This window comes from Anolis sagrei, chromosome 4 (assembly GCF_037176765.1).
Source record: "Anolis sagrei isolate rAnoSag1 chromosome 4, rAnoSag1.mat, whole genome shotgun sequence".
Taxonomy (NCBI): domain Eukaryota; kingdom Metazoa; phylum Chordata; class Lepidosauria; order Squamata; family Dactyloidae; genus Anolis; species Anolis sagrei.
In genome coordinates this window covers 229,520,230-229,546,338 of record NC_090024.1, presented here as the reverse complement: position 1 = coordinate 229,546,338, position 26,109 = coordinate 229,520,230, and the positions used below count along the sequence as shown (strand labels likewise).

Here is a 26,109-nt window from a genome sequence, read left to right as displayed (position 1 = left end):
CATTTATGTAACTCCTGGAGAACTGGGGTGGGAAGGGGAAGAGAAGTTAGTGAAATCAGAAGAATTCAATTTGAATTGTAAGTACATGCTGGCAAAGTCTCTGAAAGGCAGTCTTGTGATCCTTCTAACAGGCAAGTTGTGAAAAACTATTATTATTATTATTATTATTGGACTATTATCGGAAATTCAAACAGCATCTTGATCTAGTTGTTACTACAGCTGCCTCAAACCTCCAGATAAGCTTACTGAGATCCAGAGGTACTTTGCCCACAAGCATACAGTGCCTCCATAAACATGAAGCTAATTCTCTTCAGTTTGTTCTTCCAAGCACAGTTAAGTCTCCATGGTGGCAGATCCCAGCTGGGGCCTTCATACTGACCTCTGTTCTCTTGTCAAATATATCCTTTATTGACTTTAAGACAAGTGAATATGTTCTGTGATGTTATTACAACCAGAAAAAGTAGAACAGCAAGATGGGATCCACAGAAAAATATTGCACTTCTCTAGTCAGTGTATAGAGCTGGCCCATCATTCGGTAATATGCTATGAGATGAGAAGAAGGGAGGCATTATAGGGTATAGATCTGAACAGAAAAAGGCAAAAAGTGACCATAAGGCTTAAGTGAGGTAGAGCCACATTGAAGAAAGCGGTTTGCTTTGACAGAGAAAATCTTGTATTTTCATAGTTATTTCATGTTAAGTTAAACATTCTAAGCCATGTTTGCTGATACGATAACACCGAGAGGAATGAAATAAGATGCAAAGAAGAATTGTGATATATATATAATTTGGAAATAGTGCTTGGTCCTCACTGGTGTTTTTGTTTTTTTTGTATTTCATAACCTCAATTGCTGCCAGCATATATTTTTGCAAGGATATACATAGTTTGAGCCCTTAATTTCACTTGATTGGACCCTCCACACGAATTTTACTTGTTGCTTCCAGGTGCCAGTGCTGCCCATTTCCCCATTGCCAGCACTGCCATAATACTCTGTTGCTAGCCCTTTTGACTTATTTATGTGGAATATGGCACACAGGAATGTAGGAAGTTGCCTTATAGAATTGGATTATTGATCCAATTTACTGAGTTGGATTATTGATTTACTGTCATCAGTTCTGACTTGCTGCAACTCTTCTGATTTTTAGGCAGGATTATTTCCCAGCCACAAAGAGAGATCCCGGCCCTCTAGCAATCATCCATCCAAATGCTAGTTTCTAAAACAAATACATTCAAGGTGGCATGATTGACATTTTATTCTTTGCCTCAGGTAGCCAAAGACCATGGTCTGGCCCAATCTATAGATTAAAAAACAGAGGTAGTAAATAAGTCTAAACAAAAATCAATTATGTGAAGAAGCATTGGGTGAAACTGAATTTTACCTGAGGAAAAAGTTGATTTTAAGCAAACAGAAGGAAGGGGGAGTAGGTGGCAATGATTAAATATTTATAAGCAAACTCTAAGGAAGTGCAAGATTCATTACACCATCCAGATAGACTACACAGCTTTTTGGGATACACAACTGACAAAGTATTTTTATGTTGCACTCTACTCAGCCACCCACTTCAATATTACTGGCATGGGTTGTTTTATTAGGACGTGTTTGGTTTTTAAAACTCTGAAAGTGTATTTTACAATGGCATTCAAGTTTAGGGCAACTGAGAGCGGCTTCACATTTTGGCCACATGCCAGCACAGAGCTCAGCAGGAATAAAAAGTAATCTCTTCTGAATCCATCTATTTTATATACTGTGCTCATGACACTAAAGCTTTCCACATTGTTTGGCTGAACTGGTGTAGCGACTTGGAGTGTTCAGTTGCTCTGGAAACAAAAGCAGTGTGCCGTCCCCCTTCATTAAAAGAGGGGATGGTGCCCGTTTGTCCTGAAACTGACATTTCACATTGCCTGAAGACTAAAAAAAAAAACAGATCCCAGAAAGTATGGAAGAGTTCATACAAGGAGTCCACAGGCGATAAATCTGATAGAAAAGTCACAGAGGTCAGTGGTGAACCTACAGTGTAGAATTAATGCAGTTTGGCACCACTTTCACTGACATGGCTCAGTGTTACAGGATCCTGAGAGTTGTAGTTTGGTGAGGCACTCTGGCAGAGAAGGCTAAAGCTCTTGTGAAACTACAACTCCTATGATTCCAAAGCATTGAACCAGGTGAAATGGTGTCAAACTACATTGATTCTAAAGCATAGACACAGTCATTGAGAAGTATGGATTTTAATCCAAACTTTCAAGGATGTCCTGAATTCAGTTTAACACGTTGATAGCTATTTAAAGCTTGGACAAAAATTCAAATTGGTTTCAGTTCTCCCACTGGCATGGAAGCAACTGAACAACATTGAAACAAGGAAAAAAGAGTGCTAGTGATAAGTCATTTCCTATTTATGGCAACCCTAAAGAGAACCTATCAAGGGGTTTTCTTGGCATGGAGATTTACCTTTGCATTCCTCTGAGGCTGACTTGCATTGAAGAAAAGCAGTTTTAGAATGTGGTCAGTAAAAAACAAGACAGAAGAGTGATGTAAAATGGTGGTCTGACAAAATCCCATAGTATAAAGGGCATTGCAGCACAGAATGGAGCCTAGAGCAATGTTTCTCAACCTGGGGGTCGGGACCCCTGGGGGGTCACGCGGGAGTGTCAGAGGGGTCGTCAAGAACCATCAGAAAACACAGTCATGTGGGTTCTATGTGGGAAGTTTGGCCCCATTCTATTGTTGGTGAGGTTCAGAATGCCCTTTGATTGTAGGTTAACTATAAATCCCAGCAACTGCAACTCCCAAATGACAAAATCAATCCCCCTCAGCCCACCAGTATTCAAATTTGGGTATATCAGGCATTTGTGCCAAATTTGGTCCAGTGAACAAAAATACATCCTGCAAATCAGATATTTACATTACATTTCATAACAGTAGCAAAATTACAGTTATGGAGTAACAACAAAAATAATTGTATGGTTGGGGGTCACCACAACATGAGGAACCATATTAAGGGGTCACGGCATTAGGAAGGTTGAGAACCACGGGCCTAGAGGGAAAGAGGTGGCTGATCTCACTCATCCATAGAAATGACTGGGTGAGCTTCAGCAAGTCACTTTCTCTACCACTTCATCACACTAGAGTCCACTTAAAGTCCAGTTTCTGCCTTCTGCAGAATTCTGGGGTTTGTCATTTAGTGAGCCTGTTAAAGGCTCCTACAAACCCCAGAATTCTGTAGGAGGCACAAACCAGATTTTAAGTGGATTTTTTCCTCTAGTTTGATGTGGCCCTTAAGATGAACCCTTGAAGAAATATCTTCAAAAAACCACCACGATAGGTCAGAGTCAACTGGACAGCATATAAGAATAACAAAATCTAAGAGATCTAACTCACAGAGATGAAATCTAATGTGGAGTATAGTGATTGAAGAAAGGAAGAATCGTGCAGGGGGGATGTAGAAATGGGGTAGAATTACACATGAGTCAAGGCTAGGAAACTGTGGTGCTTCAGATATTAGAGTCCAATTCCTGCCAGCTCCAGACAGCAGGGCCAACAGAAGAGAGATTATTATTATTATTATTATTATTATTAACTTTATTTGTACCCCGCTAGCATCTCCCGAAGGACTCGATGCGGCTTACACGGGCCGAAGCCACAAAACACAATACAATAGAAAACATAACACAGCAATAAACAAAGCAAATCAAACAATTAAGCAAAATAACCACAATGACAATACATCAAGACACTATTAAAACTGGTTCGGCCAGCGCAATGGGGTACAGGGTTAAAAGTGCTGAGATGGCAGGAGGAACGTAGGATTAAAAGTGCGGTGTGCAGCAACATTAGTTGTGCTAAAGTGCATCTAGGACTTGGGATGGGGATTCCTAATCTGCGAAGGCACATTGGAACAGCCAAGTTTTTAGGTTCCTTCTGAAAACTGCCAGAGTAGGGGCCTGACGAAGCTCTTTTGGAAGGGCATTCCAAAGTCGGGGGGCCGCCACAGAGAAGGCCCTGTCCCGCGTCCCCACCAAGCGCGCTTGCGACGTAGGTGGGATAACGAGCAGGGCCTCCCCAGATGACCGGAGCGAGCGTGTGGGTTCGTAGATGAAAATGCGGTCACGCAGGTAGGGTGGTCCCAAACCGTTCAGGGCTTTGTAGGTGAGCACCTGCACCTTGAATTGGGCTCGGAAAATAAATGGCAGCCAGTGGAGCTCCTTGAACAAGAGGGTTGACCTCTCTTGATAATGAGCTCCAGTTAGCATCCTGGCTGCTGCCCGCTGGACCAATTGTAGTTTCCGAGCCGTCTTCAAGGGCAGCCCCACGTAGAGCGCATTGCAGTAATCCATTCTAGAGGTGACCAAGGCGTGGACCACCCCGGCCAGATCCGCCTTCACGAGGTACGGTCGCAGCTGGCGCACAAGTCTCAGTTGTGCAAAGGCCCTCCCGGATACCGCCGACACCTGAGCCTCAAGTGTAAGCGAAGAATCCAAGAGGACTCCCAAACTGCGGACCTGTGGCTTCAGGGGGAGTGTAACCCCGTCCAACACAGGTTGCCACCCTATACCCCGATCCGGTTTACGATCGACCAGGAGGACCTCTGTCTTGTCGGGATTGATCTTCAGCTTGTTCTTCCTCATCCAGATCGACACAGCGGCCAGGCACTCGTCCAGCACCCGAGAAGCCTCCTTGGAATTAGGTGGAAAGGAGTAGTAGAGTTGTGTGTCATCCGCATAGAGATGGCACCCAACTCCAAAACTCCGGATGACCTCTCCCAGCGGTTTCATGTAGATGTTGAAGAGCATGGGCGACAAGATAGATCCTTGCGGGACCCCACAGGTCAAAGGCCAGGGGTCCGAGCAGGCGTCTCCCAGCTTCACCAACTGGGTACGTCCCTCCAGGAAGGACCGGAGCCACGACAGAACCGTGCCCCCAAGGCCCATCCCAGAGAGACGACCCAGGAGGATACCATGATCGATGGTATCGAAAGCCGCTGAGATGTCCAGGAGAACCAACAGGGTCACGCTCCCCCTGTCCAGCTCTCTACGGAGGTCATCCACCAAGGCGACCAAGGCTGTCTCGGTGCCATGACCAGGCCTGAAACCAGACTGTGCCTGATCTAGGTAGTTGGTATCGTCTAGGAAGCCCTGGAGCTGCGAGGCGACCACCCGCTCCAGCACCTTACCCAGGAAAGGGAGGTTGGAGACTGGTCTGTAGATGTACTCTAGGAACATATAGAGAACATTCTGTTCCATTTCTATAGCTACAGCACTGTGAATACAAAAGAAGATACACACCCACTATTACAAAACAAGACGGAAGAGTGTTGTTGTGCCTTTGCAAAGCATAACTTGAACTATAGGCTTACTTTTGTAGCAACAATTGTACAGAGAGCTGACTTAGAATTATAATTTTTCTAAATGATCTACTACACACTTCAGCCTTTGGAAGAGATCTCTATTTCTGAGGCAACTTAGAACAGAAATGCTATTTCCCTTTTAGACTTAAGATTTTGCCATCCATAAATGATATCTGAAAAAAAAGGATTGCAAATATACTGAGAGGGAATCATCAACAAGTCACTGGTGGACCACTGATGAGGATATTGAATATATGGTTCTTGGCTTTTAATGGAATAGACAAATTGATGTATCTTGCCTATAAATGAGTAAAGTGTTTTAAAATTCATAAACTGCATAGTTTGGAGACAGAAGATCATGCAAGAAGTATTGCCTAAACATTACTCCCAAAGATGAGGGGAAAAGGAAGAGTTAATAGACACTGACCATGGATTAAAACCAATGTCATAATTCTTTTCCGATCTACAGTGCAGGTCTCAAGCTGACTCTCTTATGCAATGCCACCTGAAAGAGTTAATCTTTCTCAGTATAGATCCATTAAACATTTCTATGCAGGAAGGCTAAGATGCCTCTATGGGTCACTTGAGACTGTTAGGAAACTATTCATAATGCATTTATGAAGGCAGACAAAGGGCAACCGCACAAAAGAACAATAAACCCGCTCATCAGTCTTGCCTTGTGTACCCAAGAGTCGTTCCTGCTGCTCCTTTCCACATCAACCTTTTGTTTCTTAATGAGGATCACTGGGAATAAGCCACTTAAAATGTGTCAGATATCCAATCAAATTTACATATCCTATTGGACAGATCTGATGCCTTCATTTAGAATATCTAGCTTTTGTATCTGAAGCCACATTACTGCCATATGTGATCTGGGGAAACAGGAATGTGCTGGATATTTATTTTGTTTACTTTGCAGATTTAGAAGGCACCATATTGCCTGCAAGCAAGCAAAGGCAGACAGACAGTTAGCAATGACCACCACCTGCCCTTCCATCCACATCTAAGGACAAAAACCATCAAAATATTTTGTAGACATCTCCCTTGCATGCAGCATTATTATTCTGGATGGAAATAACAATAAACCTTTTCTCAGGACTCATCTGTTCCTACACATTTTCTCCCAGAATTGATGTTCAAAGCTGGTCCAAACAAGACTCAAAAGGAATCTTGATTTATCTTCTGCCTTTCATCCAGGTACCCAACACACTGTAAATGGTCTTCTGTATCATTTTTGTCATTGAGTTACCCAGTCTCCTGCTTAGCTTTGCATTCTCTGTGATCCAGTCAATAACTTCTGCCTTCATTACTTGGCCCAAATTCTATTTTGATTCGTACACCTCAAAGTCATACCCAATTGAAATAAAATCTACTGCAAAAACACCAAATGGGTCTTTGGGGAAGATACCTGCAATTCCATGTTGCATGTCAGAATGCTCTTTATAATTAGTATTTATTTCATCTCTCTTTTTTTGTGTCAGGAATGACTTGCGAAACTGCAAGTCGATTCTGGTGTGAGAGAGTTTGCTGTCTACAAGGATGTTGCCCAGGGTATGCTCGGATGATTTACCATCCTATGGTAGGCTTCTCCCATGTCCCAGCATGAGAAGCTGGAGCTGACAGATGGAAGCTCACCCCACTCCCAGATTCAAACTGCTGACCTTTTGGTCAGCAGTCCTGCTGGCACAAGGGTTTAGCCCATTGCACCACTGGGGACTCCTTATCCCTCTGGTGATGGATTGGCTTCTTTTCACCTCAGCCACTATGCATTGTATTGCATCTTCTGTTGTTCTTTTCGAAAGCAACTGGCTGCATTAATACTACATAGTGAAGAAATCCCCACTTAAAAAACAAATTCCAAAAGCTGTACTAAATTAGCCTGATATTGCAGTTAGAATTCTACTGCAACCAAGAATCCCATGGCACTCTAAACCCTAGCAGACGTATTATGGCATAAAGGCATTTGAGAACTAGAGCAGTAGGACGTAAAACCAGTAAAGGCAAGAAGCTGTAGGCTTATCATCATCAGAATCGAAGGATATACAAGGTAATACAGATAACATTATCCTTACTACACCAAACTCCTTGCAGTGTCTGGAGTTGGGATCTCCTGTCAAATTTATTTTGAATCTTAACATCTTCATTAAAAAGTCAAGAGGTTCAAAATTGATTAAGGAAACTCTTTATCATTTGCCTTGACAGAGATTGGCCTTGTTTGTGAGCAAAATTAGTAGGGAGGAGCCTACTGACATATCAATAACTATAGGAATTTCATTCATCTGACATGAAGTCAATGAGTCCACAAGAACAGTTTGAATGATTAATTAGATATATCTACTCAGATTTCTCAAAATGTGCCTACTGTTCAAAAATATCCTGACTACCTGTAGCCAACTAGGGGCCCCTGGTGGTGCAGCAGGTTAAACTGCTGAGCTGCTGAACTTGCTGACAGAAAGGATGGTGGTTCAAATCTGGGAAGTGGGGTAAGATCAAGCTGTTAGCCCAGCTCCTGGCAACCTAGCAGTTTGAAAACATGCAAATGTAAGTAGATCAACAGGTACCACTTCTATGGGAAGGTAATGACGCTCCATGCAGTCATGCTGGCCACATGACCTTGGAGACATCTATGGACAACACTGGCTCTTTGGTTTAGAAATGGAAATGAGCATCACGCCACAGAGTCAGACACAACTTTAATGTTACATTAAATGGGATTGTATTCATTTTAAAAGGCATCTATCTGAAAAGAGAGTTTCAAATTTTATGTCATTCTGTTAACTACTCACCTCCTCCCCCCCCCCCAAAAAAATCCTTCACACATAAAATGAAAAATTAATGACCAATGCATTAAGCAACTTAACAAAGTATTTCCTACCATTGTATCAAATGATGGCAACAAGTTGTGTTTTAAATATGATCACAACTGATGGGAATCATTCACTGTTTAAAAATAATTATCCAAACTCTTGCTAAAATCGTGAGCGCCCCTAGTGAAAAAATGAAATGATTCAGAAAACCAGAGGCTGACTTTCAAAGAGAAAGCTGTGTTAGTATAAAGGCATTAGTTGCAATGCCTTTAATTATTATTCATTATTTATGCTGAAAATGAATTGGTTAGTCTTAGAAGTGGCACCCAGCACTGCCTTTTCCTTTATTTCAGTGTTTCTCAACCTCTGCTCCTCCAGATGTTTTGGACTTCAGTTCCTGCAGTTCCTAACAGCTGGTAAGCTTGGTGGGATTTCTGGGAGGTGAAGTCCAAAACACCTGGAGGAGTAGAGTTTGAGAAACACTGCTTCAGAGGAAAACTACTCTGGAAGTCAGCCATTTAAAGCAGGAACTATTCGTACTTCACTAACAAATATGCACTATCAATCCCAAATATTAGCACAAGTAGAGTGCAGGTACAATGAAGAAAGATTCCTTGCAGCGCAATGATGGCAGAGGTCTCTTGCACCCACCATTCTACTATGATAGTCCTATGCCATTTTAAACTGGAGGTGTGCTGATGGAGGAAATAGAGCATCCCATGTCTACTAAGAAGTAAGATGTATGTCCCTCCATTTCTGCAATCCACACTGGGACTGGAGAAGGGATGATTGTGAAGTCCACTCCAGCTCAAGTACACCAAGAGAAAGAACTATTATACAAGAGGGCAGGGACCTTGAAATTGGGCCTCTCAGCAGTTAGTCCCTGTCAATCATCTGCTAGACTCCATGAATTGCATAGCCTACTGAGGAATCAATTGCACAATGGGAAGGAACACATTGACATTGTGCAAGTCTAATGCAAGGGTAACTTTTTATATAAAAGTTCTGGCTTCTTTATACCTTGGAGAACATTTACACTCTAGCCTTTAAGCTAACAAAGTTTGCATTGAGATACTCAAAATAATGACTTCTACATTGCATTATCTTATATAAACATTAGAAGAACCATACTAAATCAAACCAGAGTCCTAACTATTCCAGTATTTTGCCCATACATTGGTCTTAGGCTACCTTGATTGTGAGACTGAGCAAGTTCCTTCATTGTGCTCTTTTGGGAAAATTAAAAAAGTTATCTAAGCTTGTTCTCCCAGATTTGCTATAAGAAAGAGGAAGCAGGTTTGTTTTCTGCTGCCCTGGAGTCAAGGACTTGGAGCAATGGGTTCAAATTACAGGAAAGGAGATTCCACCTGAATATTAGGAAGAACTTCCTAACTGTAAGAACTGTTCAGCAGTGGAACTCACTGCCTCTGAGTGTAGTAGAAGCTCCTTCCTTGGAGGCTTTTAAACAGAGGCTGGATGGCCATCTGTCAGGGGTACTTTGATTGTGCATTTCCTGCTTGGCAGGGGGTTGGACTAGATGGCCCATGTGGCCTCTTTCCTATGATTCTATGATTGTCATAATATGATGTTCTCTGCTGGTTGTGTCTGATTGCTTTTCTGTAATATTTTTCACATGCATTCTGCAGTCTTTGTTTGTTTTCCTATTTTGAAATCTCAGCAGTGCTCCTAGACAGGGCTCTTTAGCATGATATTATTTTGCATCATTGATGGAAGTCTATGAAAAGAGTAGCTGGGAGGCAGAAAACAGTTGTCTTCTACCTCTAAGCCTTCTGCATTTTTCCATCATTTTCATCTCTGTTCTTTTTTACTTTTTTTCAAACAAAGCTTTTAAGGATACTCTTTTTTATTGATATTGCTGAAAGCCCTCCATCTGGAAACATCTTTTATCACTTTTTTCCAAGAAAACCTAGATATAAAATGCATTTTTATAAAATAACATAATTAATAGTCTTTTTAAAAAACTGTAGGGAGATAAATCCAGAACTGTTCTTATGTATGCTGTCCAAAAATAATTCATCATGGCTTTCACAGCTATATTCCAAATTTCTGCTGAAACATGGATTCTGAGAAGTGCACAACAATTGTCCAGCATTTAGTGTACACAAATCAGAATGCATGATCTATGTTACCCATGAAAAATTGTGAGCTAGGCAAGGAAGGCTTGCAAAAACAGGCAAAAATTGTTCAGAGGGAGATTGCCATTGCTTGCCATAGATGCAGGCGAAACGTCAGGAGAGAATGCCTCTAGACCATGGCCATATAGCCCAAAAAAACCTACAACAACCCAGTGATTCTGGCCATGAAAGCCTTCAACAAAAGGTTGGTGGTTCAAATTCAGGGGAGTGGAGTGGGCTCCCGCTGATGGCTCCAGCTTCTGTCAACCTAACAATTTGAAAACATGCAAATGTGAATAGATTTATAAGTACCACTCCAGCTTGCAGGTAACCTTGCAGTCATGCCGGCCACATGACCTTGAAGGTGTCTACAGACAATGACAGCTCTTCGGCTTAGAAATGGAGATGAGCACCAACCCCAGAGTTGGACACAACTAGACAATGTCAAGGGAAAACCTTTACCTGAAATCTAATTCATTAGAGCATACCAAACAGCACAGTGGTACTATAATGCTAAATGCCTTGCTCCAAATGATGCTGGAGATGACCTTGGGAGATGCATCACATCACCAGGAGATATTCTCCAGGTGATCTTAAGAACTGAATGGGTCCAGTAAAGGTGGTCTCAGTATTAATAACCAAGTCTATTTGGGGAGAGGGATCTATCTTGAGTAATACATAAAAAAATGAGAAGTTAAAAGAATTTTAAAATAGGTTAAGATTTTTTTAGCTATCTTTAATCTGTAGGATTAAGCATGTCCTCTTTTAATGGTATTTCAGGGTGTTTTATCTGCAGCATTTCTAGATCTCCAAGTGCACCCCTGCTGAGAACTAAGAGGGGACAGACAAGCTGTAACAAGTTCCCTTTCAAAATATAAAGCAAACAATGTTCAAGAAAAGCCTGAAAAGAGCTAGCAGCAGCCCCTATTATTAACGCATGGCACACTGAAATGGATGGTTGGCATATGAATGAAGTATGTAAATCCCTGACAAGAGTGAACAAAAATGTGCATACATTTCAGCTGTTTCGGCAGCGACTGTCTCTCTGCTTCCAGAAATAGAAACTACCTTCTTTGAGCATGTTTGTCAAAGATCCCCTGTGCCTGCTGAGATACCACCAAAAAGGAATGCAACAATGTTCACAAACCTGCCTGGAATAGCCTCCATATCATCTTGATACTCACCTCAACAGTCTTGCTTCTTGTTGGAGCACATCGAATGCAGCAGAGTTGGGGGAGGCAATTCGTTCCCTCGTGGGCTTCCGTTGTGTAATCTCTTGAAATCCCTTCACCTTTCTTCTTTCAAAATCCCCACTCATTGACCTCTCTCTGGAGTCTAGACAGATTCTATTCAAACTGGATGGTCGGCTAGATGTACTTCTTATTTTAACCAAGGGAAAAGTACAAAAACATGCATGCCGGTCCTATGAGGGAGCTGCCTGGGTTGTGTCTGTTGCAATCTGTGCAGTGCAATGATTTCATGCAGATTTAGGAATCGGGCTTCGTTCTGTCACATCCTCGCACTAACAACAAGCTGCCAAGTGCCATTTCCACCAGTGCCCCCTCCCATATCTTTGTGCACATTCCTTCACCTCCTGTTGCAAAAGCTTTTTATCCCTAAGCCATTTTAAACTGGAGGTGTGGGAGGAAGAGGAGGAGGAGGGTAGGAAAAGTGGCAGAAAAGCTTGTGGAAAGAGCTAAGCTTGGAAATCAAACTCCTGCCAGAAATTACAGCTCTTTATAGTGATTCTCACATCATACGCATACATATAATCACTTGAAATACCACAAACTCAGTTTTACGCAGTCAGTTTTGTTTGTATAATTGTGTCAGAAAACTGCAGCCACATTCAATGGTGGGTGGTAACTGCCAAATCAGTGGTTTTAATCCAGTCTTTAAAGCAACCATTCAATATGTCAAGCCTGTTTGGGGTGGGGGTTGTGTTCAGAACCTTGGATAGCTCCTGATGACTAAGACTTATGCGTGGGGAGGAAGGATGTTCATCACCTTACTGATCTCATAGCCACCAGCTGCCAATGTTTCTGGCATCTGAGAAGATCCCATCTTAATATCAGCAACAATGCCTACAACTGTGGGTCCTACACAATTTCACTTCCCATTCACACTGAGCATTGTGTCTATTTGATTTCTTATTATATGCCACCTTTCCTCCAATGAGATCAGGACAGTTCACACGTCTCTTCTACTCCCTAATTTGAACCCCACAGAAACCCTTTGAAGTAGTCAGATTGAGACTGATTGACTAGATCAGAGTCACTCCATGAATTGCATGGCCTACTGAGGACTCAAACCTTGTGGTCCAACACTTTAACTTCAATATTAGCTTTCTTAAGTTTTACAGTTGTGATGCATTCCAGAATTTGAGGATCTATTTTTGTATAGGTAATCTGTGGCTATCAAGAGCAATGATTTTTTGGTTTGACCTAAACAGCAACGTTTCTCTGACCACGGGCTCACTCCCATGCAAACAGGACAAAGACTTCTACAGTGTGATTACTAACAAGTTTTGCCAACATACTCCCCAGATGCTCTGCACATACCCAGGTTAGCTAAGCTTCCCATAAATATGAGTGAACAGCTATAGTGCATTAGAAGAGAATATTTGTATTGGAAAGTGGAATATCATTATATGAAGATTAGGAAGTCTCATGTCAATCATCCCATTCTGCCAAAATTCTTAGCCTGTGATACTGATGTTCTTAGCTTATTTTTCCCAGAAACCTTTGAACTTTCAACTGAGGTTAAATTTTTGCTTTAATGGATAACATACTAGGCATCTGGCTATCATTAGCATATGTTCCGTATGACCCTGGGAGGTGGGGAGGACATTGACCAACAACTAGTGAATATGCATCCCTCTCCCATTAGATGTCAACATAGGTAAGACATCAGCAATATAATCATTTCTTTAGATGATTTTAAGACAGATGCTGCCACTCAAAAGCACATGTCCAGTTAAATGTATACATAAGTAAGTAGTTAACATAATAACCATTTTCAATTAGTTTGTTTAGATAAACACAGGTGATGTTACTCAGAAAAACATGTCCAACTGGGGGAAAGTGTGGTTGGTGGAAGTTCCGGATTGCACATAGTTGGAGGATGGGTGGGTTGTCTATAAAAACTCCTACAGAACTCAATGTCAACCAAAAGAGCCATATAGATGCAGCATATCGCTGGACAGGAACATCTCCACCATTGCTCCTCAGGACTCTGAATGGTTGATAGAAGAGGTGGATCACTCTGTGAGGTTTGTTTCATGGGATTCTTTTATATAGAGACTTGCTTCATTTAATATCTGCAATGTTAGCTTACTCTCTAAAATATCTTTCATTTCTGTCACCCATTGGTGTGTTCATTGCCTTCATACTCTAAAATAGTGGTTCTCAACCTGTGACTCCCCAGGTGTTTTGGCCTACAACTCCCAGAAATCCCAGCCAGTTCACCAGCTGTTAAAAACCAAAACACAGTTCTTTTAGGATAGTGGTTCTCAACCTGTGGGTCCACAGATGTTGAAAACCAAAACATCTGGGGACCCACAGGTTGAGAACCACTGTCCTAAAGGAACCAGCCTCACCTGGCATTGCAACGCAGTTCTTATGGTGGTTCAAAGCCCCTTGCCTGTCTCTTGCTCTCCTGTGGGAACATGAAGGAGGACTTTGGGAACTTAAATGGATGCCAAATAACAGCTTGATGGTTTCAGGGTGGGTAGCACTGGGGAAATTAAGTGGCAAATCCCTACTCACACGTAAAGGTCTTGACCTAAACCCTCTCATAGGGATAAAATAGGGTAAGGCAGCCATTTGTAACACCCTGGATGAAAAGTATACAGGTAGGTAAAGAAAATACAAACTCAATATTTATCTTTCTGTTTGTGATTTCTACTTGTTCTTCCCTTACCAGAGAGATAACTCTTATTGTAGAAGGAAGGGAAGGTGAAAGAACCATTCTTGGGGGACTGGATAGAGCAGGAATGGGCAAACTTCAGCCCTCCATGTGTTTTGGACTTCATCTCCCACAATTCCTAACAGCCTCAGGCCCCTTATTTATTTATTTATTTATTTATTTATTTATTTATTTATTATTTACCTTCCTTTCCCCCCTCAGCCACTTAAGGAAGTTGAAGTCCAAAACATCTGGAGGGCTAAAGTTTGCCCATGTCTGGCATAGAGCCTTCAAGCCCATGGTTGACTATACTTTAAATTGCTCACCCCATCCCTATCAACCTGTCTTGTTTGATATACACTTCTACACTTTCACACATATGGACAGATGGAAAATATTTTCCAATTGCATGTGGATGCCATATAAACCTCACAAAAATCCACCCCCACCCATCCCGATTTTCCAAATGTAGCTATTTTGTCAACTCCGGGATTGTGGTGCAGCTGGCTGAGTGTCAGCTGCATTAAGGTCACTCTGACCAAAAGGTCATGAATTCGAAGCCAGCCCGGGTTGGAGTGGGTTTCCAACCAATTATGTGTAGCCTGTTGTCGACCTTTGCAACCCGAAAGGCAGTTGCATCTGTCAAGTAGGAAAATAAGGTACCACCTTAAAGTGTGGGGAGGCTAAATTAACTGATTTATGAGGCCATAAAGAAGACTCCAGCAAAGCATTCCAGCGGGGAAGCATGTGGGAATGCGGAAGTGCTTCATCAGCGTCGCAGATGGGCAATGAAAGCGACAGCTCCCCTGGCAGCCAGGAAAAAAAAGTTAAATAGCCTCTGTGTATGTCTGTATATGTTTGTATGTCAAAAATCGGCATTGAATGTTTGCCATATGTGTACACTGTACACATATGGCAAAGTATGTGTACACTGTAATCCGCCCTGAGTCCCCTGCGGGGTGAGAAGGGCGGAATGTAAAAGCTGCAAATAAATAAATAAATAAATAAACTCATTGTCTTTCATTTCAACAAAGGCAGAATCCATACAGGAAAACAGGAGGAGTGCCAAATAAAATGGAATAACAGAACAACTGCAAGGACGAACCAAAAGGAGTTTTGTCACTTGGATGGGATGATGCTGATGCTGATGATTTGAAAATGCAAAAGAATCCATTCTTTAGGAACTGTGGTCAGCATTCTGCATTATTCCTCCCTTCTCTGATGCAGAACAGAAGTACCAAAAGAGGAATGTGTCATCTCTTTCCAGGTGTGTGACAAGGTGCACCTGCAGGGTGCCACTGAGAACTTGGCTGGAAGGAGCAGCTCCAGACATCCTCTGCAGGCTTTTATCAATAGACCTGGAGCTCTGCTGGCTGGGAGGTGATTTCACCAGCTCTTTCTGGTTCACTACAGGTTGTTAGCAGAAAGAACCATTGTCCCTGCTAATGAGCACCTTCCACCCTTTTCCTTCTCTTTTGCATTTTTAAGCTAAAGTCTGGAGAATTGATACATTAGTTGCTACAGTAGTAGTTCTTCTCATTATCTCTGGAGAAGGTTTATTGGACTTGATTTTGCTACCTTTTCACTGACACAAATGTGGATCTAAGATTTTTTTTTCTCTCTCTCAAAAGAATAATAACCACCGCAGCTGTTTCTTTTCAATATTTGATATTTGACTACTGTTATTTGACTTTGATAACAGCCAGCATGAAAATGTATTTCATAGTTGCTTACTGACAATTGACAAGCACTAATATTTAGTATTTGGAGTGCTATTTTTAGCATCTAGAAATATTGTCTGCGTTTGCTGCATGTACACAGTTGCACTGAGCATTAAGCAGTGTTCCTTTTTGCATGCAGGAGTGTTCATTATCCAACTGTTTCTGGAGAACAAGCCCTATGAGGAGCAGATTAAAGAGCTGGGCATGTTTAGCCTGAAGAAGAGAACATTGAGAGGAGACATGATAGCCATGTATAAATATGTGAAGTCAAAGGGAGGAGGGAGCAAACTTGTTTTCTGACGTCCTGGAAACTAGGATGCAGAACAATGGCTTCCAACTACAGGAAAGAAGATTTCACCTGAACATTAGAAAGAACTTCCTGACTGTGAGAGCAGTTTCTCAGTGGAACTCTCTGCCCCAGAGTGTGGTGGAGGCTCCTTCTTTGGAGGCTTTTATACAGAGGCTGGATGGCCATCTGTCAGGGGTGCTTTGAATATGATTTTCCTGCTTCTTGGCAGGGGGTGGACTGGATGGTCCATGAGGTCTCTTCCAACTCAATGATTGTATAATTGCTGGCATGTACCGGTACACGCATGGCATGCATGATACATAACATTCAATAATAAATTATTTTCAAGCAAGCTTTTTAAACATTTAGCAGCATTTATATAGCATGAGTTAAGTGATGGGGCAATGTTATTTAGTATTTGTCAACAGACATGAATTGGGATAGTATTTGACAGCATTTGATAGAAGGTATGCAGTTACATTAGTGACAATGTCATATCGTATCCATACGAACATTCAAAGCATTCAGAACCAAACAAGCATGTACCTTTATATCTAAAAATGTTGAATCTAGGGAGAACTTCCTGACAGTAAGAGCTGTTTGGCAGTGGAATATGCTGCCTTGGATTGTGGTGGCATTTACTTCTCTTGAGGTTTTTAGATGGAGGCTGCATGGCCATCTGTCAGGGGTGCTATGATTATGCATTCCTTCACTGGCAAGAAGTTGGGCAGGATGGTCCCAGTGGTCTCTTCCAATTCAATGATTCTATAATTCTATGACTGCATGAATTTTGACTTGCCATCTGAACAAATGATGTATCCAGTGAAATTCTCAGTCCCACAAGATTCCTAGGAACCATATGGAGCCCAGCCCATCCTAGTAGACAGAAGGCAATGAGCAGCACTAAGCCAATCAGTCTTAGCCTGGAATCAGCCCCAAGAAGCTGGGTTGTTGTATGTTTTTTCGGGCTATATGGCCATGGTCTAGAGGCATTCTCTCCTGACGTTTCGCCTGCATCTATGGCAAGCATCCTCAGAGGTAGGGAGGTCTGCTGGAACTAGGAAAGTTGGAACTAGCCTTTTTGGAACTAGCCTTGAGAAGGTCTGTCTGTTGGAACTAGCCTTGAGAAGGTCTTGCTCCAGGTGAGGAGGCTAAATTGACTATGGCTTTATGTCAGGGATTTCTCAGTGGCGGTCTTCCTCTGGAAAATTAGCTCATTTTTAAAATGTGCCTCCATCGGTCTCTGTTCTATTTTTACAATGATGTGATTTAATCTCTCATTTTGCATTGTCACCGAAATATGCACAGATCTACCTACCCACCCACACATACACAATCGGGTCAAAGTAAAGACTTTCTGTATATATTTCAGATTTCAATATTAATGTCAATGTAAAATTGACAATGTAAAATTGATTTTACATAGGATTTGTGCTACATTAGAACAGTAAAGACAAATATCACTTAAGTAAAATAAACATTAAATATTAAATAACCATTAAAACTGCATTAAAACCCATAACTTAGGAGGAATCCACAAGGAATAACCTGGGGAAACCTTTTGAGGTGATCTTTCTCTGGACTTGAATCGGGGATATGCTTCATTCGGCATGTGAGGGATAAAGTCGAACCAAGTCCTATACATTTTTTAAAAATACCTCAGATTGGAAGATAACCAAGACATCCTGTAAGTGGTGCAAAAGTTTCCAAACAATGCTATAAGTGACCCGGGACACCTACAGATACAGTTGGGCAGCCAGAACTGTCCCAAGTAATTTCACTGCCTGAAGGAAACAATAGAAAAATAGCACCTCTCTCCTCACTCGCTCACTCAAGTCAAGGTGAAAGTAACCAAGAGCAGACATAATTTTGGTGCTGATACAGAAAATCCTATGAATGCCCTTTCCGCATTCCCTGATGGTAGAATGGCAAATTACTAACATTTTGCTGTTCTTTTATACCAACTGTCTTGCCTTGCCTAATGAGAGAAGGGCAGTCCGGGGAAAGTTGGACATTGCCAACATTTTTAGTTTTCTTTCACTTTGCATAAAATCAATTTAAATGGGAAGTGGTAACTTAGTCTAAGGGAGGTAAAATAAAAGTGCGATGACAGGTGAAGAATAGGATTGCTTGTTCAGTCAATTGCAGAGATGCTGATTACTATTGAACCTTATTCATTCTCCATTATTTCCCATGTTGTTACTGTGATAAGATAATTTTCTGGCGGGATCTATTCATTTCTCTTCCCCGCACACATTTTTTTTCATAGTCATTGATCTTCAGGCTGTTTTGTAAATACTATCCTATGTAATCACAGGGAGAGACATTACCCTGTTTTGTAATTGTTGATACAATATGAATCTAAGCAAGGACAGAGAGAGATGGTGGACTAGCTTCAAACTACCAGAACTATCTATCTGTGGATAGATATAGTGGCTGATCTTGCTTGTGACACAACAAACAGTAATTCCCCTTTTCCATGCTGGCATGACATGAACATTATTATCTTCTTCCTCCAAGAGTAACAATTCACATGTCCATGTTGAGTTGTCTTTGCAAACTGAATAGCATTTAAGACTTCATTCTGCTTTGGTTAGACCACACCTGGAATATTGTGTCCAATTCTGGGCACCACAATTCAAGAGAGATATTGACAAGCTGGAATGTGTCCAGAGGAGAGCGACTAAAATGATAAAAGGTCTGGAGAACAAGCCCTATGAGGAGCGGCTTAAGGAGCTGGGCATGTTTAGCCTGAAGAAGAGAAGGCTGAGAGGGGATATGATAGCCGTGTATAAATATGTGAGAGGAAGCCACAGGGAGGAGGGAGCAAGCTTGTTTTCTGCTTCCCTGGAGACTAGGACGCGGAACAATGGCTTCAAACTACAAGAGAGGAGATTCCATCTGAACATGAGGAAGAACTTCCTGACTGTGAGAGCCGTTCAGCAGTGGAACTCTCTGCCCCGGAGTGTGGTGGAGGCTCCTTCTTTGGAAGCTTTTAAACAGAGGCTGGATGGCCATCTGTCAGGGGTGATTTGAATGCAATATTCCTGCTTCTTGGCAGGGGGTTGGACTGGATGGCCCATGAGGTCTCTTCCAACTCTTTGATTCTATGATTCTATGAATGTATACAATGGAGGCAATATTGTACAATGTAAGACAGGAAAGACTTAGAGTGCATCGAAGGTAAAGGTAAAGGTTTTCCCCTGACAGTACAGCTAGCCATATCCAACTCTGGAGGTTGGTGCCCATCTCCATTTCTAAGCCAAAGTACCAGCGTTGTCCATAAACACCTCCAAGGGCATGTGGCCAGCATGACTGCATGGAGCGCTGTTACCTTTCTGCTGGAGTGATATCTATTGATCTACTTATATTTGTATGTTTTCGAACTGCTGAGTTGGCAGAAGCTGGGACAAATAGTAGGAGTTCAAGCCACTCCCCGGATTTGATCCTGCGACTTTTCAATCAGCAAGTTCAGCAGCTCAGCACTTTATTATTTGTTATTTATTTATTATTTACAGTATTTATATACCGTCTTTCTCACCCCTAGGGGGACTCAAAGCGGTTAACCCACTGCACCACTGGGGGCTCCTGTAGAGTGCTCTTTAAAGCCACTTTAAGGTGTTTGGGAACATGCAGCTCAATACACTACCCAATATTACAGATGTGTACTGGCAAATGATGGCCAAACCAGCATCCTTTCTTTTTCACTAGATTGCAGTGGTCTTGCTCCCAGAATAATCTTCTATCTGAAAGCAATGTATCTTTCAAAAATCAGCCAAAGTCAGATTAAACTCTGGCATTTGAGCAATTCTGCATAAAGTGATGTAATAATCATGTTACTAAAAAGATAAGCAACCTACTCAACATACTTTTAACTGCTTCATTTTCCAATGAAATAATTCCGCTTCCATGGCTTTAAAGAGGACTACACGGGATGTGTTCAAGGCTATACACAGAATTGCTCTTAAATTAAAAGTGTGCAACGATTGCTATGAAGCATAAATTGGAATACGTTGTCACCGGTTTTTCATTTTTGAAACTGCCTCCATTTAGTTCTGCCTTCAATTTAGTTGGAATTGGAACTAGATTACAATAAATATTCCAAAAAGGCTAGATTGTTGCCACAGTGGAAATATTTGATTCTGATTTCTTGAGAGTTACTATTAAAAATTAATCTAGCTAATGTTATTCCCCATATTATATCATACCTTTGTTGTGTTATAAAATATATTTTAATGTTTATTTAAAGTAATATTTCTTTGATTTTTTTTAACCAGTTGCTTGATTTTAAGTTAACTGAGACCCTGCTGTAAAAAAGGTGAATTACCAATTCTACTTTATAGTTAAAACACATTCCAGTTTGTACAGAAAAATACAATAATTCAAATAGTATCTCTAGAGTCTAGACCAGTGTTTCTCAACCTGGTGGTCGGGACTCCTGAGGGGTCACGAGGTGGGTGTCAGAGGGGTCGCTAAAGACCATTAGAAAACACTGTATTTTTTGTTGGTCATAGGGGTTCTGTGTGGGAAGTTTGGCCCAATTCTATCGTTGGTGGGGTTCAGAATGCTCTTTAATTGTAGGTGAACTATAGATCCCAGCAACTACAACTCCCAAGTGTCAAGGTCTATTTTCCCCCCAAACCCCACCAGTGTTCACATTTGGGCATATTGAGTATTCATGACAAGTTTGGTCCAAATCCATCATTGTTTGAGTCCACAGTACCCTCTAGATGTAGTTGAACTACAACTCCAAAACTCAAGGTCAATGCCCACCAAACCCCTCCAGTATTTTTTGTTGGTCATTGGAGTTCCATGTGCCAGGTTTGGTTCAATCCCATAATTGGTGGAGTTCAGAATGCTCTTTGATTGTAGGTTAACTATAAATCCCAGCATCTACAAGTCCCAAATGACAAAATCAATCCCCCCTTAACCCCACCAGTATTTACATTTGGGTAGATAGGGTATTTGTTCCAAATTTGGTCCAGTGAATGAAAATACATCCTGCCTATCAGATATTTACATTACAATTCACAACAGTAGCAAAATTACAGTTATGAAGTAACAACGAAAATAATTTTATGGTTGGGGGTCACCACAACATGAGGAACTGTACAAAGGAATCATGGCATTAGGAAGGTTGAGAACCACTGCTCAAGAGCCCAGACCTAAGGCATTTAGGACTTCAAAGGTTACAAAAACCCAGCACTTTGTATAGTGTCTGGAAACAGATTGACACCCCAAAGTTGTTTCACTGGGTGGGGAGGACTGTCCTTTCCCATATCCCAGTAAGCAGCATGGAACCAGGATTTCATGTTGTTTTCTTAGGGAAAGAACACTCTGGTCCTTTCCACACAGCCATGTAACCCATATTATCAAGGCAGATAATTCACAATATCTGTTTTAAACTGGGTTATCTGAGTCCACACTGCCATAGAAACATCATATCTGCAAGCCTTGCATCTAAATTCAAAACCCACTGTCCTGGCTGAACAGAATAAACTGCAGTCTTGCAGATGTCACTGTATCACAACTCCCATCAGCTCTAGTCATGATGTCTGATGATGATGAATACAAGAGCTGTACTCTGACATTTAGAGGGCCAAATAAAATAATATGGCAGTCCACATTTGGCCCACATGTCTTGAGTTTGACACCCATCTGAAAAAGGCTGGCCTTTTAAAGCAACCTCAACACCCACATGTACAAATTGCTTTGGTCACACTGCAGGGATTGCTTTCATAAGGGCTTGGATTACTATATTTATAACGTTTCACTTATGATTTCTAATCACAAATTACCTACCAAGCATTGCAATCTGTCAACCATGTACCTAATGAAGCTAAGTGGAGATAAAGCAAAGTCAGTTTGCATTTAATTAGACCATTTCGTAGATTCTTTCATAACATTTTCTCATTCAAAGCTAGCCATAAGAACTAACATATTTTACAGCTCCGGTCTTGTTTTTATACGTAAGTGGTGTTTTTATAGCAGCTATTTCCTTATAGTATGAACAAATCATTCTTTGAGAATGTTCCCTCCCTACAATTAATGGCTTTTATGTGGAAAGGAACTTTATCAATTTCAAACAGCCCATACAGAATGTTTAATATTTCATGCAACTGAGTCAGCACAATGCAATCCAAATTTTAATCTGCTTGTCTTTCCAGAAATGTTCAATCCTGAAAGACTTATGATAATAATAAAATTTAGTACAATTCTGAACTAAAATAAGAACAGTTTGGCTGAATCTTAATATGTCTACCATATGTTCCTGTCTTGGTCCATGTCTCTTATCTGATATTAATTAGAGTTGATATACATACTGGAAAGAATGAGATGTTCATAGAAAATGGTAGAATTATTGACTCCAAATGTGGACAGGGTCTCATATATATCTGTTCTAACGCATATTACTTTATATAGTCAACTATATGAAAACATGACTATGCTAAATTATTAACTTCAACGTGCTAAGTTTTTATTGCTGTTGTGGTTTATGTAATTGTAATGTTTTTAATTGTATTGTGATACTATGTATACTGTTTTGTTGGAAACCACCTTGAGTCGCCGATATGGCTGAGAAAGGCAGTATACAAATATAGTAAATCAATAAATCAATAAGTTTACATATATGCATGGAAGTTATTTAAAGACCGATTAGATTTGATGCGGATGACTAGGACAGTTTTAAATGGTGTATTTTAATATTTCGATAAATGTTTTTTTTAATGTTTATGTATTGTATGTGAATTTGTGTCCCGGCATTGAATGTTTGCTGTGTGTATGCTGTGCTCTGCCCTGAGTCCCCTTCGGGGTGAGAAGGGCGGAATATAAATGTTTTAAATAAGTAAATTATAAATATTTCCTCTATAAACAGTTGCAAAAGTATGGCTCTCAACAGGCAGTCTAACATTATACTCTCCAAAATGAGGCCACTACAGCAGAGTGTTGGGTTTCATCCCTGGACTGCAGAAGCCTCTTGTGTCATCAAGTGTCCAGACCTCAATGAGTAGCTAGAGAGAAGATTAGAGTGTGGGATTCCCCCCCCCCCCCCCACATTCCTGTGCATGCTTTCTTTCCCAGAAAGGGCTTTGTTTTTACTCTTCCTCCTTGCCACTGTCTCCTCCCTCTTTGAAGATGTAGAAATGGAATCTATGTGAGGTAACTTCCTTTTTAAAGGTATTTTTATTGCCCTGGGCTTGGCTATGCGACTATCCATATACGGCATTGGCCCAGCGTACCTGCCCGAATGTATCTCCTTCTACCTCCCGCCTAGGAATTTAAGATCTTCTGGAGGGGCCCTGCTCTCGGCCCCGCCCTTGTCACAAACAAGATTGGCGGGGACGAGGGACAGGGCCTTCTTGGTGGTGGCCCCCTGCCTGTGGAATTCCCTCCCCAGGGAAATTAGATCATCATCATCCCTCCTCTCTTTCAGAAGGAAATTAAAAACATGGATATGGGACCAGGCCTTTGGGTAATCTGGCAGACTGACAATAGACAATGATGACTAAAGCTTTGGAAACGGACTATGATAAGCGGAATGAATTTATTAATTATGGACTTGGCAAAATGATGGCCACTAGGCTGGCTTTTTATTGTATTCTTATTGTATTAATATAATGTTTTAATTGTTATAATTATTGTTATTATGTATTTCTTTGTGTGAATTGTAGGCATCAACATATGCCGGTTGGAAGCCGCCCTGAGTCCTCCTTAGGGGGTTGAGAAGGGCGGGGTAAAAGTACTCGAAATAAATAAATAAATAAATAAATAGTCCCTTCAGCCTTCTGCCTCCTTCCACTGAAGTTGCATTTTGCCTCTCTCTCTCTAGGTATGAATATTTTGACTTTTATTTATTTATTTACACTATTTCTATCCTGCCTTTCTCAAACCCAAAAGTGACTCAAGGTGGCTTACAACCTGGAATGTCAGGAGAGACATTTTACCTTTCTTAGAATATGAGATTTAGTAAGCTAGTTAGCGCCATGACCTTTATTATCCAGGATGTATTCCTTTTACTTCAATAAATATTTTTGAACCTAAAGTTCTAACTCTGCAATCCTGTGCCATCCTAAGAATAAAAGCTTATCCCAGCTTTATCACCACACATTAGTTTCTACTGGTTATGAAGTGTACTTCTGGTACTCTGCTATATTTATGGTGGAATCACCCCAACTGAGGGTTATTTTTTAGTCTAACTGCTCAGATTAACCTGCACAGAGCAATGATGTTATTCCACATAAAGCTTTGCAACCTATTGAATAAACAAGTGTAGACATCACGAAGGTTTCTGAAACAGTAAGAAAGGCATTGCCACACTCATATGGAGCAATGGCACCCCATTTCCCATACAGATCAATAGTTAATTCATTCAATTGAATACCTGATTGATTCAAAGAGAACCTGAAGAGCCCCTCAAACATTTCACCTACACCCATTAGGCAATCTTCACTTAGGAAAACTTCTCAAACCCAAGAGAAATTGCCACACACACACACACACACACACACACCACCTTCAGCTGGCTGTCCATTGAGTAGTTTGGAATGGTATTTAATTCACTGGTTGATTTGGAATGGTTCTTCATCCACTAGTTCAGTGGTTCTCAACCTGGGATCCCCAGATGTTTTTGGTCTACAAGTCCCAGAAATCCTAGCCAGTTTACCAGCTGTTAGGATTTCTGGGAGTTGGAGGCCAAAAACATCTGGGGACCCCAGGTCGAGAACCACTGCACTAGTTGATCTGGGATGTTTAGCATGCTCTGCTCTCTCACCTCCACTTCTCCATGCACTGCCTGATAGTCACTCAACAAGACTACCATCCAATTAACTGTGTGTTAGCATCATATCATATACACTGTATAAGCAATATGGACTAGGCAAAAATGAACTTCAAAACTATTCTGATAATTTACTACCCAAAGTTGCTATTTGCTTCCTATAAAGTATGGTTTCCTTATTGATATATTTAGTGAGTAGACAAGATGCTGTGCTAGAATGAAGTGGGCTTTATATCCTTCTTAAAAACTTCTCCTAATCATCTGGGAAGCATCACTATGCCAGTAGACCTCTTATAAGACACACTTGCCTTAATTGTAGCCTCAATGAAAAGTGGGACAAAATCACTCTGATTTAGTCTGGTAGTATCGGGGGGGGGGGGGGGTGATGTCTGTATCCATTGAAAGAAAACATATATTGGTTGGAGAAGAAACATGTAGCCTTGCAATTATTGACTATTTCTGGACTCTTCATAAGCAATTGGACAGTCTCTGTGAACAGAACACTGGACTAAAAAGTCCTCTAGTCTGATCCAGCAAAGATCTTCCTGTGACTCCATACAATGTCCTAAACTTTATTAGTAGTCTCAGGTAAAGTAGATTTATTGAATTAATGAGAGTTTCATGTTAACATTGTGTTCAAGAATTGGTTCAGTGGATCCACTCTGATTGGAACAGCCAACAAGATTCAAACTAATGTGTGCATTGCTTCAAACCATCCACTTAATTATTTTAGTGGAAACTGAATGTAGAGTATTGGGTACTTCAGATAATAAAACTGAAGTATCCACTATCTCCATGATATATGACTGTTCAACTTTTATGCCAGCCTTTCAATTATAGTTTGACAGGACTTTGACAATGATTTATTCTGACCCTTTAATCAATGCTCAGCACCAAGGTCAGCTCAAGTGCTTCTTGTGTGTTTTCAAATTAATTGGCTGAAAGGACATTGTGTTCCTGAGAATTCTTAAATGTATAAAAACTGTATGTAGAACCTGGCCACAGTATCCTACAAGATATAGAACTGATAAATGTATTGATTTGGTAAACTGAAGCTCAGGCTTCATGAGACAACGATGCTGTTGGAAAGCAAACGCTTTTCAGAGAACCAACTCTGTAATTCTGGCCTC

At 41.0% G+C, this 26,109-nt stretch overlaps 1 protein-coding gene across 7 annotated transcripts in view; it reads right to left on the bottom strand.

Annotated features, from left to right (window-relative positions):
• The window catches only part of PHACTR3 (phosphatase and actin regulator 3), a 275,922-nt gene that overhangs the window by 206,795 nt on the left and 43,018 nt on the right, over nucleotides 1–26,109 (bottom strand). Inside the window, exon 1 of one of the 7 annotated variants that reach the window (XM_060772014.2) lies at nucleotides 11,469–11,808. The exons of the other annotated variants lie outside the window; for them this stretch is intronic. The gene's annotated coding sequence lies outside the window, so the exon portion shown is untranslated. Of the gene's footprint in view, nucleotides 1–11,468; nucleotides 11,809–26,109 lie in introns of those variants that run through there. 7 annotated transcript variants of the gene reach the window in all.